At 44.1% G+C, this 17,875-nt stretch overlaps 1 pseudogene; it reads right to left on the bottom strand.

Moving 5' to 3' along the window:
- Positions 1-8,451: 8,451 nt before the first annotated feature.
- On the bottom strand, positions 8,452-9,089 carry LOC102438596 (annotated as a pseudogene).
- Between the last annotated feature and the right edge of the window lie 8,786 nt (positions 9,090-17,875).

The raw sequence follows: 17,875 nt of genomic DNA on the forward strand, positions 1-17,875 counted from the left end.
ACACACACACTCACACACACACATGCACTCCCACACACACACACTCACATCACACACACTCACACACTGTGGGATACATGGAAATGGTGGTCCCTGTTAGGATGCAAGTGGGAGAAGCAAAGAAAGTCTGTTCAAACATATCACTGGAAGAAGCCCAGCACAAACCCTCCCTCTGGCATTCTCTAGGTAACCCCTACTTTCTCTGTCCTACGTGACTCTAATGACGATCCCATTGTTGCAAAACCAGTCCAAATCCTATCAAGTTAAGAGTCCCTCCCTGACTTGTTGGGTGTAGGTGGTACCCCAAGTCCTCCCACACCAGGAGACCAGCTCTGGCCAGGCCCAGCGCCATCCTGCTGCTGAGATTCGAGGCGGGAGGAGAGGGCCCTTTCTCCTGTCCCCCTTTCCCAAGGTCCCTTTTCTGGCCTCCTCCGTCCCTGACTGGGGCTCAGCCCACACTTTCTTTCCTCCCTAAGAAGAAAGCTTCAAGTGTTTCAAGGCCTTGCATGAGAGGGGAAGAAGAAAGACATGCTTCCCATTATAATGAAATGCCTGCAGAACCATGAAATCACCTCCACTGTGTTGTGCCAGCGAGTCTCTGTGGCTTCTCTCTCTCTCTTTTTTTTTTTTCAAAAGCCCCATTTTATTATACTTCTTTGGTACGACCTGGATCCTCGTAGAGGGATGGGCATGTGCTCTGCCTCAGAAAGGGAAGGAGGGCGGATAATCCGATTTACTGCATACATAATGAAGCTATTTATATCCTCGAGTGTGTGGCTTTTATTCCATATTCGGTATTATCTCCTGTGGGGAGGAAAAAAATAATTTTCCTCCTTCCTTCTAAATTCCTCCAGCTGGACTAATAATCAAATTAACACGAGACAGAGTAGCAGGAGAAAAGTGACCAAATTTATTATGTATATATGGGGCAGGGGGGTGGGCAGGGGGGTTCACCATAAGAATATGAGACCCAAGGACAGGTCAGGCTGTGGAGGCTTAAATGCCACCTTGAGCGTAGGAGAAAGTGGGGGGTAGGGGACTTCAAAGGACAAGAAGACAATCCAAATGGAGATGGAAAAGCAAACGTTTGGTAAATAAATGTTTGCTGGGCCATCTTGAAACAATGGGCCACAGCCAGGATTTGATCCAATGGGCCTGGCCAGGGTCCTCCCTGTCTGCCACACTAGTGCATGTTGAACTGTGCTTATCTATGATGATAGCTCCCTTCCTGGAGCAGGTCCTCTCTGAATTCTTTTAGGCAATTAGGAGGAAGGTCAAAGTTTCTGAGCCTTTTGTTTCTTAAAAATATACCAGCTTAGCCCGGCCGACCTGTGTGGCTCAGTGGTTGAGCATCGACCTATGAACTAGGAGGTCCTTTTCGATTTCTGGTGAGGGCTCATGCCCTGGTTGCAGGCTTGATCCCCAGTAGGGGGTGTGCAGAAAGCAGCCGATCAATGATTCTCTCTCATCATTGGTGTTTCTATCTCTCCCTCTCCCTTCCTCTCTGAAATCAATAAAAATATATATATACTAGAGGCCCATTGCATGAAGAGATTCGTGCAATAGGCCTTCCTTCCCCTGGCTGCCGGCACCGGTTTTCCTCCGGCACCCGGGACCCAGGCCTTTGGTCCGGCCGCAGCACAGAAGCCAAGCCTCTTCAGTCTTCAGTCTTCAGTCTTCGCTTCAGCCGGAGCCTTCAGTCTTCACTTCGCGCCTACATATGCAAATTAACCGCCATCTTTGTTGGGTTAATTTGCATATTCATCCTGATTGGCTGGTGGGCGTAATGGAGTGACACCAATTTGCACGTTTCTCTTTTATTACTGTAGATATTTTAAATGTGGCTCTCAGTGCTCAGTAACCAGCTTAAAATAATCTATCTCCACCCTGCCCCTGCCCCCAAAGCATATATTGGTGTGGCAAACTCTGGTTCTTCTCATCTCCAAAAGAAAGGCCGCATTTAAATTCTGGCACACTCATTTTTAAAAAATGTTTTTGTGGGGGTAGGCACAGAGGTGGGGGAGGTAATTTTGGTGAAAATAGTAGAGAGCTGAGATAAGCAAAGGCTAATTTTGTGCTTGTAGGTTCTCAAAGAGAGAGACAACTACTTCTTCCTTTCTTAGACCTGTAGACAGAGTATCCAACAATGCACCTGTTTGGTTTTGCTATTGAAAATCGAGTGACATAGGTAATGTGTATATCACAAATATTTGTCTTTTTTTTAAGATATGTTTTTATTGATTTCAGAGAGGAGAAGGGAGAGGGAGAGATAGAAACATCAGTGATGAGAGAGAATCATTGATCGGCTGCCTCCTGCACATCTCACACTGGGGATCGAGCCCACAACCCAGGCATGTGCCTTGATCAGAAATCAAACCATGACCTCCTGGTACATAGGTCGACAATCACTGAGCCACACAGGCCCATCTTAAAAAGAGGCTAAGATTTCCTCATTCCTCCCCAAACACATAAGGGCTCATCTGTCTGATTGGAAAAAGTATGTAGCCAAGTCATAAAGGATATCCTTTTTAAAAAGATGCTGAAAACTGACATAGAGAGAGGGGGAACAGGAAATTAGCATTGCATAGGAAGTCTGAGACCAGATGGAGCTAGAAGTAGTTTTGCCTTCAGGAGTACAGAGTCAAGGACAAGACCCACCAGCTGGGGTGTCGCTCTCATGATTAACGATGCTACCCAGAAAGCCTTGGGGAAACTGCATTGTCAGATGTATCCCAAATGCCCCCCACGATCCAGTGTGCCTTTAATATCATCATTTCATTCAAATTACTTTAGCTATGAATCTTGGAAACCAACTTTGATCAAGTTGGCTCCTTGACTGTGTGTGGATCTTGAAATTTGAAATGATGATATTTAAAGTATTAGTGGCTATTTTTGAAACTGGGAAGGGGGTAATTCATTTCACCTTGGAAGAGACAGCCTATGTAAAAGAAGTTAAAACACACTAAAAGAGAATTTAAAATGCAATTAAAATTGAATCATCCGATTTGCTGAAGTTACATATATTGTCATATAGCAGCCGTGGGCAAACTACGGCCCGCGGGCCGCCCGTTTGAAATGAATAAAACTAAAAAAAAAAAAAAAGACCGTACCCTTTTATGTAATGATGTTTACTTTGAATTTATATTAGTTCACACAAACACTCCATCCATGCTTTTGTTTCGGCCCTCTGGTCCAGTTTAAGAACCTATTGTGGCCCTCGAGTCAAAAAGTTTGCCCACCCCTGGTCATATAGGAAGCCATCAGCTCTGTTCCTCCTACCCCTGCTTTTCTTTTACTTATTTTCTTAAATATTTTTATTTATTTCAGACAGGAAGGGGAAGGGAGAAGGAGAGAGAAATAGAAACATCAATGATGAGAGAGAATCATTGAGCGACTGTCTCCTGCATGTCCCCCATTGGGAACTGAGCCTGCAACTGGGGCATGCACCCTGATCAGGAATCCAACCGTGACTCCCTGGTTCATAGGTCAATGTTCCACCACTGAGCCACAGTGGCCGGGCCTCCTACCCTGCTTTTTATTTCTGTACCTTGTAAAGAATGGATAATTTTTCTCTGAAACTTGTATTGTTTATGGACTGTGACAGAATGTGTTTCTGCCAAATTCAGGAGTGCATCCTTAAAGCGGTAAGACTACTCAATTGATCAGTCTGCATAATGAATAAAGATATGCAAAATTTTTCAAAAGCAAGAACTGTCACTAGTGCTGCTAGATTTTATCAAAATGAAAAGATCAGATAATGTGGGATCGGGTATGTGAAAGGCAATCTACAAAATGCAAGAAAATATTTTCAAACCATGTATCTGATAAGGGGTTAATTTTCAAAATATGGAAGGAATTCCTACAACTCAATAGAAAAAATTTGTTTAATGGGCAAATGACCTGAGTAGACATTTCTCCAAAGAAGACATACAAATGGACAGCAGGTACATGAAAAGATGCTCAACTTTTTTCACTAATCATCAGGGAAATGTAAATCAAAACTCCAAAGAGATATCACCTCCCATCATTAGAATGACTATTATTTTTTTTTTAAAAGGGTAAGTATTGGCAAGAATGTGGATAAATTGGATCCCTGTACATTGTTGATAGGAATATAAATTGATGCAGGCTCTATAAAAAACAGTATGGAGGTCCTACAAAAAAATTAAAACTAAAACTACCTATGATTCAGCAATTCTACTTCTGCATTATTCAAAGAAAATGAAATTGATTTCAAAAAGATATCTGCACTCCATATTCATTTCAGCATTACTCAGAAAAGCCAAATGTTCATCAACAAATGAATGGATAGCCCTAGCTGGTTTGGCTCAGTAGATAGAGTATTGGCCTGTGGAGTGAAGGGTCATGGGTTTGATTCCGGTCAAGGGCACATGCCTGGGTTGCAGGCACGATCCCCAGTAGGGGGCGTGCAGGAGGCAGCCCATCGATGATTCTCTCTCATCATTGATGTTTCTATCTCTCTCTCTATTCCGTCCTCTGTGAAATCAATAAAAATATATTTTAAAAAACAAAACAAAGAAAACCCCACAAATGAATGGATAAAAAATGTGCTAGATAGATACAAAGAAATATTACTCAGCCTTACAAAAGGAGGCAATCCTACCGTTGCGACAATAAAGATGGACTTGAAGGAGGTTATGCTAAGTGAAATAAGCCAGTCACAGACGGATAAATACTGCATGTTGCTTCTCTTTATGAGGCATCTAAGAGTCAAACATATGGAAACAGACAATAGAATTTCCAGAGGATGGAGGAGCAGGATCATAGGGAGTGGTTGTTCAATGGGTATACAGTTACAGTTACACAAGGTAAGCAATTCCCAGAGATCTGCTTCACAACATAGTGCCTACAGTTAACAATAAGGTATTGTGCACTTAAAATGTGTTGAGAAAGTAGCTCTCATGTTAAGAGTTATTACCACAGCCCTGGCAGGTTTGGCTCAGTGGATAGAGCGTTGGCCTGTAGACTGAAGGTTCCTGGGTTCCATTCTGGTCAAGGGCACATGCCAGTAGGGGGCATGCAGGAGGCAGCCGATCAATGATTCTCTCTCACCATTGATGTTTCTATCTCTCCCTCTCCCTTACTCTCTGAAATCAATAAAAATATATTCTTAAAAAGTTATTATCACAAAAAACAACAACAAAGAAACACAAGGAAACTTTTTGAGATGACAGATATGTTTATTCCCTTGATTGCGGTCATGGTAACACAAGTATATATATACATGTCCAAACGCACCAAATTGTATACATTAATTATGTCTTTATACATTAAGTTTTTCTATACCAATTATACCTCAATATAGCTAATAAAAGCAAAAAAAACTTCAATAGAGCTGTAAAAAATAAAGTTAAATTTTAGCCATTCGAAAAAAAATAAAACTAATGCTCATTTGGCTTTTCTTTGGCAATATTTATATACACAATTCTTTTGCTTAATTGCTCTGCAGTGTCTGAAGCAATGTAACATATGGGGCATTTCTAAATGATTTCTGCCTTAAATGCCTTCAGTATGTCATCATTTAGGATCATATTTGTTGTTGGCTCCTGGAAAATGCTTTTCATTCTATTCTGTACGTTCTATTTACATCAAGTTGTGATTAGGAAATCTGTTGACCTTCATCGGGTGCGTTTTGGTCCTATAGTGATACAATCACGCGGCTTTTCCTCTTTGGTATGTTGGATGGAATGAGCTGTGTTGATGGATCTCTTAACGATTAAGCCTCCCCATGTTCTTAGAAAAAAACCTACTTCACCACAGTGTATGTTTTTAATATATAGCTGGGTACAGTGTGCTAATATTTTACTTGGCATGTTTGTGTCTGTACTCATAAGAAAAGAATGTCTGTAACTGTGTGCACGTGGGGAGGGGTATCTTTATTAGGTTTTCTATGACGGTTTTATGAAATGATTGATTGTTTATATTTCTCTCTGTTCTGTAGGACAGTCTGTGTAAATGAGATTTACGTGTTCCCTGGGTATTTGGTAAAATCACTTGAAAAATCATCTGGCTTTGGCAGCTTTTTACCTTTTTTTAGCGGTAAGTCTGTAATTCACAGGATTCTGTGGTTATGGGTATATTCAGACTTACCCTCACTTTGTGGGAGTGCACTAACCACCAGGGGACAGCTCCTGCGTTGAGCATCTGCCCCCTGGTGATCAGTTCATGTCATAGCATCCGGTTGTTCTGCTGTTCAGTCGATCTGTGGGCCGTGCGGCTGAAGTGGGCACAGGGGCGGGTCTTGGCCCATCCTCTACACGCCCGGCCCCTCCTGCTGCGACCCTCGGTCCCCTGTCTGCCAGCAGCCCCACTCCCCCCGCTACCGCCACTCCCATGTGCTGACAGCACTGGCCCTGCTTGCACCTGCTGACAGTATGGAGTGATTGGGGGTGGCGCCAGCAGCAGGTGCAAGCAGCGGCTGCTGCCCCAATCGCCCCTCAGGAGGTGGAGAAGCCCTGAGGGGCGATCAGGGCTGGCAGCCGCTGCTCGTACCCGCTGATGGCGCCAAGTGATCAGGCCGAGTGCTGGGTGCTGGCAGTGGGTGTGAGCAGCGTCTTTGGTGCTGGCAGCGGGTGAGAGTGGAGCTGGCACTGGCAACAGGTGCGAGCACCTGGTGGGACCGCAGCACGTGGGAGCAAAGAATTTTCAGTAATCACCAGAGGCTCACCCCGATGACAGCGACTGGCGCCCCGCCTTGGTCTGGTGCCCCCACTCACCTGCTCCACCATGCCGCCGTGGCCGATGCCTGCCACGTCCTGCGCTCTGCCACCTGCTGCTAACGGCCATGTTCCGCATGCGCCCCCTAGTGATCAGCACACATCATAGTGACCGGTTGTTCGATTGTTCCGCCTTTCGGTCTATTTGCATATATATATATAGATGTTGTGTAGATAGTTCTTACAATTCTTTTCATCTCCATCTCTGTCATTGCATCTCCTTTCTCATTCCAAAATTTGATTGTCTATATTCCCCGTCACTTCTCCTAAAGCCAGGCCTGCCAGTAGCTTGTTTTTCCTAAATTTATCTTTAAAATAACCAGCTTTTGGTATTGTTTATTAGTTCAAGTTTATTAATCATATCACTTTTAATTTTATCATTCTCTTTCTTTGTGTGTGTGTATTAATTTTTTTAAATATTTTTTTTTGTTTAAAGTATTACAAATAGTAGTATATATGTCTCCTTTTCCCCCATTGACTCCCCTATCCCTCGGCACATGCCCTCCCCCTCCCCGCTTTCCCCCTGGCTTTTGTGTTTTCACAGATTTGAAATAAAAGTACACTGAATACAATAAATATTTATTGTGCTTTATACAGATGCTATCATCACACCACTAATCTAAGTTCTGGAAGTTTAACATTACACAGAGACTTCAGAACCATCTAGGAGTCTTTGGCTCCATTTACCAGAGGAAGAGATCATTGGATCTCTCTCAGCCTCAGTTTTGTCGTCTGGAAAAGGGGCCTAAGACCATTTCCTTTTCCAACCTCCAGGACTGTTGTAAAGACCAAGAGCAACTATTGTAAAACAATTAGTCAACCGTGAGCATTTACATACTAGTTTTCACACTCACCCAAACGTGTTTAAGAACCCCACAGAAAACATGCTATATTAGGCTCACATATATTCATAATGTATCTATTATGTATACATATTCATGTGTCTGTTTATTCATATTCATATACGTAGTTAAAAAATCATCCCTGTCCCTCCCTTTACTAGGTGAGGCCATCTCACAGTAGGCATACTCTCCCCACACACACAAACAAGTACAAGGGATTTTGCAATTAAAAGCAGGAACACAGTTTTGCGACCTGAATTGTTTTCATCTTTGGAGACAGAGCAAAAGGTGATGAGAAGTTTCAGAAGGACTGGTGGGTGATAGAGACAGGCAGAAGCACATAGAAAACCTAAAAAGGGCAGAAGGAAGAAAATGAAGATAGAAACTAAGATTCCAAAAAGATAGCTGCCTACCTTCCAGCTCCGCCATTCTGTACAGACCCATCTTCCTCTGCTTCTTGTTTTATGTCCTTCGATCAGTTCTTCCCCCATCACCTGGAGAAAGGGAATCCTTTCTGCTTTTTTGGAGGCTTCAGAACGAAGTTTCGGGCCAGCATCCAGGATGTGTGCAACAAGGATGACGACTGATGTGTACCCTTGGGCCTGGATTCTATTCACTCCCGATGGAAAACCTCAGCCCCAGCAGTGCCTGGACTGGACTGGAGAAGGCAGACAGGCATCGGGATCAGGAGAAGGTACCCACAGACCGGTTCTGCTCAGTTGTCGGAGTCTCCTCTCCTGCCCCCTCTGGCAATTGACAGAGGATGAGGCTGCCCACAGAAATAGCAGGTAGCCTTGGCGTGGCCCTGACTCACCAGACCTGAGCTCAAAGAATCTGATGGATTGATCAGCAGCTGGGAGCCTGGAGACCCTCTAAGCCGTCTCCGGACTTCGATGATGAAGCACCAGTTGTATCTCTCCCAACTCGCCTTCCATCACCCGCACCATGACATCCAGCTCGGCCAGACCCACCACAGAGGCGACCATCACCGCAGCCAGTTTCCGCGAGGCCATTTCTGGGAAGATAGACTGGCTTCCCAGGTAAGTGCAGACAAAGGCAGCTGCCACCGTGACAATGAAGTAGAAGATGGTGATGACCAGGGCCTTCACTGACCTCACCTCCTTGTCCAGGTCACTCAGAATCCCACCATGCCTTGAGTCCTGACAGGTGATATTGCGGTGATCTGCTTATGTTCGTCATTGGCCAGCTGTATCTTCATTTCCTCCAGGCGGGCAGCGAGCTCTGGGTTCCTAGGAGGCCTCCCCACCTCTGGGAGGTAGATTTCACTGCCTTCTAGGAGCTCATGGAGGTACAGTGTGGCATCCCTTTCTCGCGGGTAGTGGTGCAGATCCCAGATCAGGCGGGAGGAAGCCAGGCCTGCGGGACCACTGGGCGGTCACCACCCTTGTGCTTCTCCAACTCGGCCTCAAGCTCTGCTTGCAGCTTGCAGCTTGCGTGGAAGCTGCTCTTGCTCCAGCTCCCCACCAGGGGCCAACGCACGCACCAGCAATCAAGTAAGGCGCCATTTCTAGCCCACTCTCTATCATTCTCTTTTGCTTGTTCTTTTTACGGTTTCTTATATTGAACGTTTAACTTATTTCAGACTTTCTTGCTCAATCATGAAAGTAGTTACAGGTAAAGCTATAACATTTTTTCTTACTATGTCTTTAACTTCACTATAAAGGCTTTAAGATAAAATATACTCATTTTATTAATTTCTATGTAACTAGTTACCTATTACTTATTTGCCTTTTGATCTGGGAATCATTTTTAAAAGCATTTTTCAAATTTCCAAGTAGATATTATCAATTTCCAGATTAGTATGTTCTCTAAGAACTCTGTTTTTTGCAATTTATGAAAAACTTATTTAGTATCAAGGACATGATGAAATTTGGGGAAATTTTTATTGTCATAAGGAAAAATCATATAACACACACACACACACGTACACGCACACATGTTAATTATTATTTGAGTCCTGAATGTCTGCTTATTACTTTCCTTCTTAACTGGTTAGTTTCTGAGAGAGGGGTTTTATAGCTTTTCTCTGGGACTGGAATTTTAACAGATTTTCCTTGTATTTGTTTTGTTTTAGTTTTTGCCTTAGATATGTGGTTTGGTACATTGACTGTTCATCTTTTTAAAAAAATATTTTTATATTGATATTTTTTAGAAAGAGAGAAGCATTGATGTGAGAGGGAAACATCTATTGGTTGCCTTCTGTATGCACCCAAAACCTGGGCATGTGCCCTAACTTGGAATGGAACCAACAACTTTTCGACGCTCAACCGAGTCACACCAGCCACGGTGACTGTTCGTCTTTTTAAGGGGACTGTTCCTTTTAACACTGCAACACATCCCTTTGCCCCGCTGATGCCCAGATGGACATGGGTCCCTCCAGACCCCTGTACTCTGCTCACAGCCCTGGAAGGCTGACCCACCATGGATGGCTTCCTCAGGCCCGTGAACCCTGGCTTGGGGACTGTCTCAGAGAGTGGAGGGCCTAGCAGATTGGAGGGAGGAGGCCCCACCTTTATTCCCAGCTCCTTTCCTCTGGCTTTGCCTCAGGTTGGCTCTGCTCATGATGACCTTTTCCCCTGACTCTCTCCCCCTGGAGGCTGGTCATGCTCCCTTCCCCACCCTTTTGAAACTTTAAGGACAGTCCTGCAGTTGCCAGCCACCCCATGCTACTGTGGGTGCTCAAGACACTGCCCCACCTCTGGGAACAGTCCTCTTCCCAAGCCCGCCTCCAACTATCCAAAGGTGGCCTCTATTTCCTGCTATGTCTTCTTTGGGCCTTCAATTTCGCTGTGGCTGCTTTTCTATTACTTTGCATTTGCCTGTTCTTTTTGTTATGTCTTTTAAAATGTTCGAGGCTGGCTCATAAAAATAAGATATTTCGGTTTCATTTTTAAAATCTAATCTGAGTGATTGGGAGGGAGCACAGGGGTCATGTTCAATTTCTCAAGCAGGATGACGGTTTCACAAGTATGTTCACTTTGTGATTGTTCTTCAAGCTGCATAAGAGTGCGCCGTGCACGCTCCTGTATATGGATTATAACTCAATGAAATGTAAAAACAGAGCAAAGCTGGTGCAGGTCCCCAGCAGAGCAGCAAAAAAGCTCAGTCCTTCTTGGTGTGATAATAGGGTCCCCTTGTTTCCTCGGTGTGAGGACAGAATGCTGCTCATAGAAGAAATAGTCTTCCTTCCATAAAGGTACAAACAGTGTTTGTGAAATGTAGTGACGTAGTCCCTTCGTGGAGGAGCCAGCAGGCCCTCAGACTTAGCTGGAGTGAAGACAGAAGTAGGACTGGAGAACCCATCTCCTCCTCGTTCATCAGACCGGGCCCAGCCTCCTCCCCGCCCCGCTGTGCCTGGACGAGCAGAGCATCCAGGTGCAATGGAAGCCTGGGCTGAATATCAAGGTGCAGACATGGAAGCCTCGCTGGACATCAAGGTCCAGTCAACACAAGTCAGACCTGAGCACCAGGGTCCGTCCATGGAAGCCTGGGGGCTCCTTGGAATGGCATGACATGGGGAAGGTCCGAGCAAGGTGGCAGTGCCCTCTGTGCAGCTCCCTGGAGGGAGGAATGGAGCTGCTGGCCTGAGAGGCTTGTCATGTGGGGCCTGGGTATGAACCCAAAGGCAGAGGAGCCAGCGTGGTATGGAGGGAGCATCCCTGGTTCCATATCTTGAGGTGGATCTCCCGCCCTTACGCAGAGGAGAAATAGCCTATCTTCTTAAGCATCTGGGAATCAGCAGAGTTCACTAGAGGAGTCTCCCTTCACACCGATGGGCCCATAAGCCCCCTTCTCTTCTCTCGTGGGAAAAAGTGGGGCACCTAAGTCACCGTGTATCGGGAGCACCCCCAGTGATGCCCCCAAAGCCAAAGCCTCAGATGCTGGGTGGTAGGGCAGCCTTTTCTCTCCCCAAAGTAACTCCTCAGGAAGCTGGGAGAGAAGAGGTGAGAGAAGGGGTAACAAATCCACGGGCAGTCTTTCCAGGAACCCCTTTATCCCATGTGAACAGTGGTTCTCTGCTTAGGATTCTGAATTCTGTTTACCAGCCCCAAACCCTTTCCTGAGCTTCAGGTCCGAATATTCATCCTCAAAACCTATCCTGGCTAGTGGGACCCAGCCACGCACCTCCCAAAGCTGGAGCAGGTGCGTGGTCCTTCACTCCTCCCTCTTCCTCATCTCCAGGAGCCACGCGCCAGATCACAGTGATTGTAAGTCTGGAGTGTGTCTGGAATCTGTCCTCCCGTCCATCCCCACTAATGCTGCCTTTATTTCCTCTTCTTGGACCGGAACTCTCTCTTTTCTTTGACTACTGCTATCTCACTTCCATATCATCAGTGGAGTTCTTTCTAAAACACAAATCGGGCTGTAATAGTAGCAGATTAAGCCATTTTAATGGGACCTGAGTCCAGATCCCCTTACTGTGAACCCTGAGGGGATGCCTTGTCCTGATTCACCTCCGCTTTGCTCGGAGCTGCCTAGGCAGGTTGGTCTGGTGGGAAAAGGGACAGCAAAAAGGCTATGGCTCAGGCTCTGGTAGCCATATTGCCTGCGCTCACACCTCAATTGTCCCAGCTGTGAAATGGGGAAACAGTATCTGCTTCACAGATTAGAGCAAGAATTAAATTAGTCAATGCATAGAACATCCTTTAAGTTTCTTAGCCCATGGAAAGCACTACATGGGAATTAGTTATTACCACCTTTATCTGTTTTCGGGGGTCACCATAAGAAATACTGCAGCCCTGACCGGTTTGGCTCAGCGGATAGATCGTCGGCCTGCGGACTGAAGGGTCCCAGGTTCGATTCCGGTCAAGGGCATGTACCTGGGTTGCAGGCACATCCCCAGTAGGGGGCGTGCAGGAGGCACCTGATCGATGTTTCTCTCTCATCGATGTTTCTAACTCTGTATCCCTCTCCCTCTCCCTTCCTCTCTGTAAAAAATCAATAAAATATATTTAGAAAAAAAGAAAAAGTAAAAAGAAATACTGCAAACTGGGAGCTTAAAAAACAGAAACTGATTGTCTTGCCCGGCTGCAGTGGCTCAGTGGTTGAGTGTCAACCTATGAACCAGGAGGTCACGGTTCAATCCCCGATCAGGCACATGCCCAGGTTGCGAGCTCCATCCCCAGTGGGGGGGCATGCAGGAAGCAGCAGATCAATGATTCTCTCTCATCATTGATGTTTCCATTTCTCTGTCCCTTTCCCTTCCTCTCTGAAATCAATAAAAATAGATTTAAAAAGAAGAAAGAAAGAAAGAAAGAAAGAAAGAAAGAAAGAAAGAAAGAAAGAAAGAAAGAAAAAGAGATTGTCTCATAGTTCTGGAGACCAGAATGTTATGCCCAGATTTCAAGATTCCCAAGAAACCACATCAGGGAGCCAATCCGATGCAAGAGCATAAGAATCTGTATTTTGAGCTAGCTCGGCTCCCCATCCACCAGACTCACCGACACCACGACAAGCCAAGTGGCGAAGAGAGAGAACCCCGCCTAGAGACCGGTTATATAGGGGGGGTTGGAGTAAGGGGAGGAGAAAGGACTGTGCTTTGCCGATTGGCCAGGCGCAAGCCGGGTCTTGTTACACAGGATGTGGTCATATCTATGGCGCGCACTTCCCTTGATTGTCATTGGTTAGTTTAAAATCCCGGGCGTGGCCAGCAGAGGCCTGGGCTTCCGGGAAGAAGGCCGCACGTGGCCCCAACATGGAGGATACAGGCAAGATGGAGGGCATAGCCCTCACCCTTTCACAGAAGTCTGTGACAAAGATGTTGGCAGGGTTTGTGCCTTGTGAGGACTGTGAGGGAAGGATTTGTTCCAGGCCTCGCTCCTGGGCTTGTAAATCTCTGCCTTGATCATGGTGTTCTCCCTATACGTGTGTACCCAACTATGTGTCCAATTTCCCCTTTTTATAAGGACACAGTCATATTGGATTATGGCTCACCCTAATTCCCTCATCTTAACTTGGTCATCTTCAAAGACCATTGCCAAATAAAGTTACATTCACAAGTACCAGTGGGGTTAGGACTTCAACCTGTTTTGTGTGTGTGTGTGGGGGGGGGGCGGGGGACGGACACAATTCAACCCGTAATAAATACACATGAAAATATCTGGTTGGCAGTGAATAAACGAGTATTTCAGTCTGGGATTCAAGAATATGTAAAAAGATAGAGTTGGGTGCATTCAGATTCTAGGTGATAATGGAAATGGATGATTTTTACCTAGGGAGGATGTATATAAAAAAATAGAAAAAGTTGTCATTTAAAGGCTGGGCCAGAGAAAGAGGAGCCTGATAAGAAGACTGACAAGCTGTGTGCACAGACCTGTTGGATGCAAACCAAGAGCAAAGCAGATTAGAAACTGTGGAAGAGAGATTTCTAGAAAGGTGGTGTGCTCAACAACGCCCAAAGCTTCTGAAAGATCAAGTGAGATAAGAACTGCAAAAGTATCCAAACAAAGAGAGCAGGAGTGGGATTGCAGAATGATGGGGACCATGGCCAGATAGCAAGGTTGGTGAGCAAATGGAAGTTAAACAGAGGCTATGAGTTTAGGCAGCTCTCATTTATATTAGATGTAAAGGGAGGTAGGTGGAATCACATAGGGTGAGGGGGTTGAGGGAGCCGCTGTTTCAGGATGGGAGGGACCTGGGCATGTTTATATCTTGAGAGGAAAGAGGTAGGAGGGAGGAAGGACTCCAAGCCACAGGAGACAAAAGGGGGCAGATTGCAGTCCTTAAAAGTTAGAAAAACAAACATAAATCTAAATCAAGTAATCACTGTTTTTAATGAGGTACCCAATGTTTTGACGTAGAGAAACAGAACTAAGAGAAATAGAGCTAATAGAAATTTAGGCTCCATGAAGTTATGAAGATACTTTTGGCCAGAGGCACTCTCAAATTATTTCATGGTCAGACTAAAGCCCAACTTAGCTATTATTTAAATTGTGGGAAATTATACATTGGTTCATAGTCAATTCAAAGCAGGTCACTAGATTAGCCAAAGGTATTGTGCTGGAGATGGAGAACGAGAATCTCAGTGCCTGGTGCCCAGTGGCCATGAGATAAATACTGGCTCCTGGCTGGTCCTTTTAAAAAGCTTGCTTCTATTTGGTATATAGCAGGACCAAATGTGTGGATGTGACCCTAAAATATAACTTCCTATGTATTTTATAACCAACATCCCATCTTGCTCTAGTGGTCCCATTCTGCAATGAAGCAGAAAGATAAATGGATTGATAAATGGATGGATAGGTAGATAGATAGATAGATAGATAGATAGATAGATAGATAGATAGATAGAGATATATAAGGAATTAGGTATATAGAAATACATAGAGTTAGATAGATTTAACATAGTGCCTGTTATAGTTTGTGGTTTGAATGAAATATGGCCTGCAAGTTCAATTTTTCTTACTGAAGTTCAAAGTGCTCTCTTATAAGAGTGATGGACTCTTTAGTTGTCTCTGGGATAGGTGTCCCAGAGCTTTTTATTTTATATTAGAGGCCCAGTGCATGAAAGTCATGCACAGGTAGGGTCCCTAGCAGCTGCCGGCTGCCGGCCGGGGCCTCCCTTTGTTCTGTGCTGCCCCCTAGTGGTCAGCACACATCATAGTGAGCAATCGAACTCCCAGTCTCCAGGTAGAACTCTCAAGGGAACACTTTGTATAGTAGGTTTTTATATAGAGCGAATTTTATGTCTGTCTGTCTGTCTATCTGCATATCTGTCTTTCTTTTGAGCCACTGGAGAGCGAGTTGCAGACATAACTTATCCCTGGATTCAGACTTCCTTTTATGTAACCCCAGCATAATTATCAAAGTCAGGAAATTTAACATTAACATAAAACTATTACCTAATTGTTTTAAATATTGCTATAAAGAACATTATGGGGCTCTAGCTTGTTGGGCTCCATGGGTAGAGTGTCGGCCTGTGGACTGAAGGGTCCCAGGTTCGATTCTGGTCAAGGGCACATGCCCTGGTTGTGGGTTTGATCCCCACTAGGGGGTGTACAGGAGGCAGCCAATCAATGATTCTCATTATTGATTTTTCTCTCTCTCTCCCTTCCTATCTGAAAATCAATAAAAATAAAATCAAATCAAAAGAACATTATGGGGACAATTGGGCTAAAAAAAATGAAAGGGATACAGCAAATTTGAAAAGGGCCTAATCCAGGATTAAACACTGTTAATTGTTGGGTTTTGTTTTGTTTGTTGTTGTTTTGCTGTTTGTTTGTTTTAGTCACTGTTCATCTGTTATGTCCTTCAGCCTTTCTTTGACCCTAAGACAATGATATTTTTTATGTGTACAGACAAGTTATTTTGTAGAATGTTCCTCAATTTGGGTTTGTCTGTTTCCTCATGATTAGATTCAGGTTATATATTTTGGGTTTAAATATCCCAGAAATGATGTTGTGTTCTTCTCAGTACATTGTTATCAAAAAACATCAGTGATGTTGATTTGCTCATTACTGGTAATCTTAACTTTGACCACTTGGTTAAGATGTTTATCAATTATTTCCACTGTAGAGTTTTTGCCTTTATGATTAGTGAACAATTTGTGTGTGTGAAAGGGATTACTTTGAAACCATCCTATATAATAAAAGGCTAATATGCAAATTATTCCCTCGACTGGGAGTTCAACCAGGAGTTCAACCAGGAATTCGACCAGGAGGCAGGGCTGGCAGGCCAACCACCCACGCTCCTCCCCCTGGCCAGACTGGTCCGATCGGGGTGGGCCAGCCAGACTCCACCCGTACATGAATTTATGCACCGGGCCTCTAGTATAAATATATTGTTCATCATTACACTTCACTGAATAGTTTTCGCATCTATTGACAATTCTTGCCTGGGTTAGATATCCACATGTTGTTTGCAATAGTGATTTTCTAACTCCATCAGTTCTTCTAAATTCATCAGTTGGCATTTTACTATAAGTAATTTTCCTTCTTTTCTTTTTACATTTCCTTTCTTTTTTTCTTTCTCTTTCTTGACCTTTCTCTCTCTTTCTTTTTTCTTTCTTTTTAAGGTGGACTCACAGATTCTTATTTATCCAATTGGTTATAATCCATTACTGTTACTATTCATTTTTATGTAGTTAATTCCCCCAGCTTTTGCCAGTAAAAAGTCTCTTTAGGCTGACTTTTATGTCCTTTTGACATATCTCTTTCCTTTCTTTTGAGCACTCTCTTTACTCTCTGGCCCAAGATGTTTCAGGCTTATCTTGTACTTGTCCTGTCCCTTCCCTAGAATCTGCCATTTCTCCAAGAAGCCACGGTTCCTTTCAGTATGGAACAGTATTTAGAAATCAAGACTTTCATACGAAGTATATTTGTTGCATCTGGGCTGTCATTGTTTCTAGGTCCTTTCCTTGGAAAACACTACTACTGGTTCTTATTCTAAAAATTCATAATGATTCCTATGAACTATGGTACAGGGTTCTTCCTTGCCTTCTCCCATCCCTAAATTTTATCTCCCTCTCTAACACTGAGAACACTGGCTTCTAATAAAATCAACATGTTTGCTCATTTGTTCAATCCTACGACATACCCAAAACAGTTTCGGAATTGCCACAGCCATGGTACCATGAGAAACAAACCTGCGAAGACTTCCAGGTTTGCTTGCAGCTCCTTTTGTTCCCCCTTCAAACTAAGACTTTAAAGTTATTTCGCTTGGTTCTATTTCTTTCTTCATTGTGCATTTATTTGAAATACAGTAAGGCTTACTGCTTCTGCTTGTATTCAGTCTAGTGTTTTACCCCACCCTTGATTATTTAATTTTAGTTTCTTGAGCATATAAATCACAATCCAAAATATATAACCACAATCTAAAATGTAAAACTATATAAGAAGATCTATTCCCCTATCCTGTTTACCCCATTCTCGCCCAACTCTACATGTAAATGATTTCATTAGTTTTGGGTTTGCTCACCCCCTGTTTCTTCTGCCAAAAATAAGCAAGCACTTAAACTCCACAGGCAGCTCCAACAAAGGAGCGAGTGTGCGCTCCTATTGACAGGGCTGCTCCCATCCACACTGCTGTGAGGGTACAGTCACTGCCTCATTGGCCACAACAAACACTGCTTTTATGATGATTAAAAGTCTTAAGTTTCTGCCTTTTGCCCAACAACCAACAAATTAAACAGCATCTCCATAAGGCAGAAGGGTGGGTGGTCAATGGACACTTGACATGGTTATGGAAATGATTCTGGATGGAGCTCTCTAAAGGCACCGTCCACCCAGGCGGCCTTTGTGCCCGGGTAACCAACCTGAAAGATACCATGTGCACACATAT

This window comes from Myotis lucifugus, unplaced genomic scaffold (assembly GCF_000147115.1).
Source record: "Myotis lucifugus unplaced genomic scaffold, Myoluc2.0 scaffold_33, whole genome shotgun sequence".
NCBI classification, from domain to species: Eukaryota; Metazoa; Chordata; class Mammalia; order Chiroptera; family Vespertilionidae; genus Myotis; species Myotis lucifugus.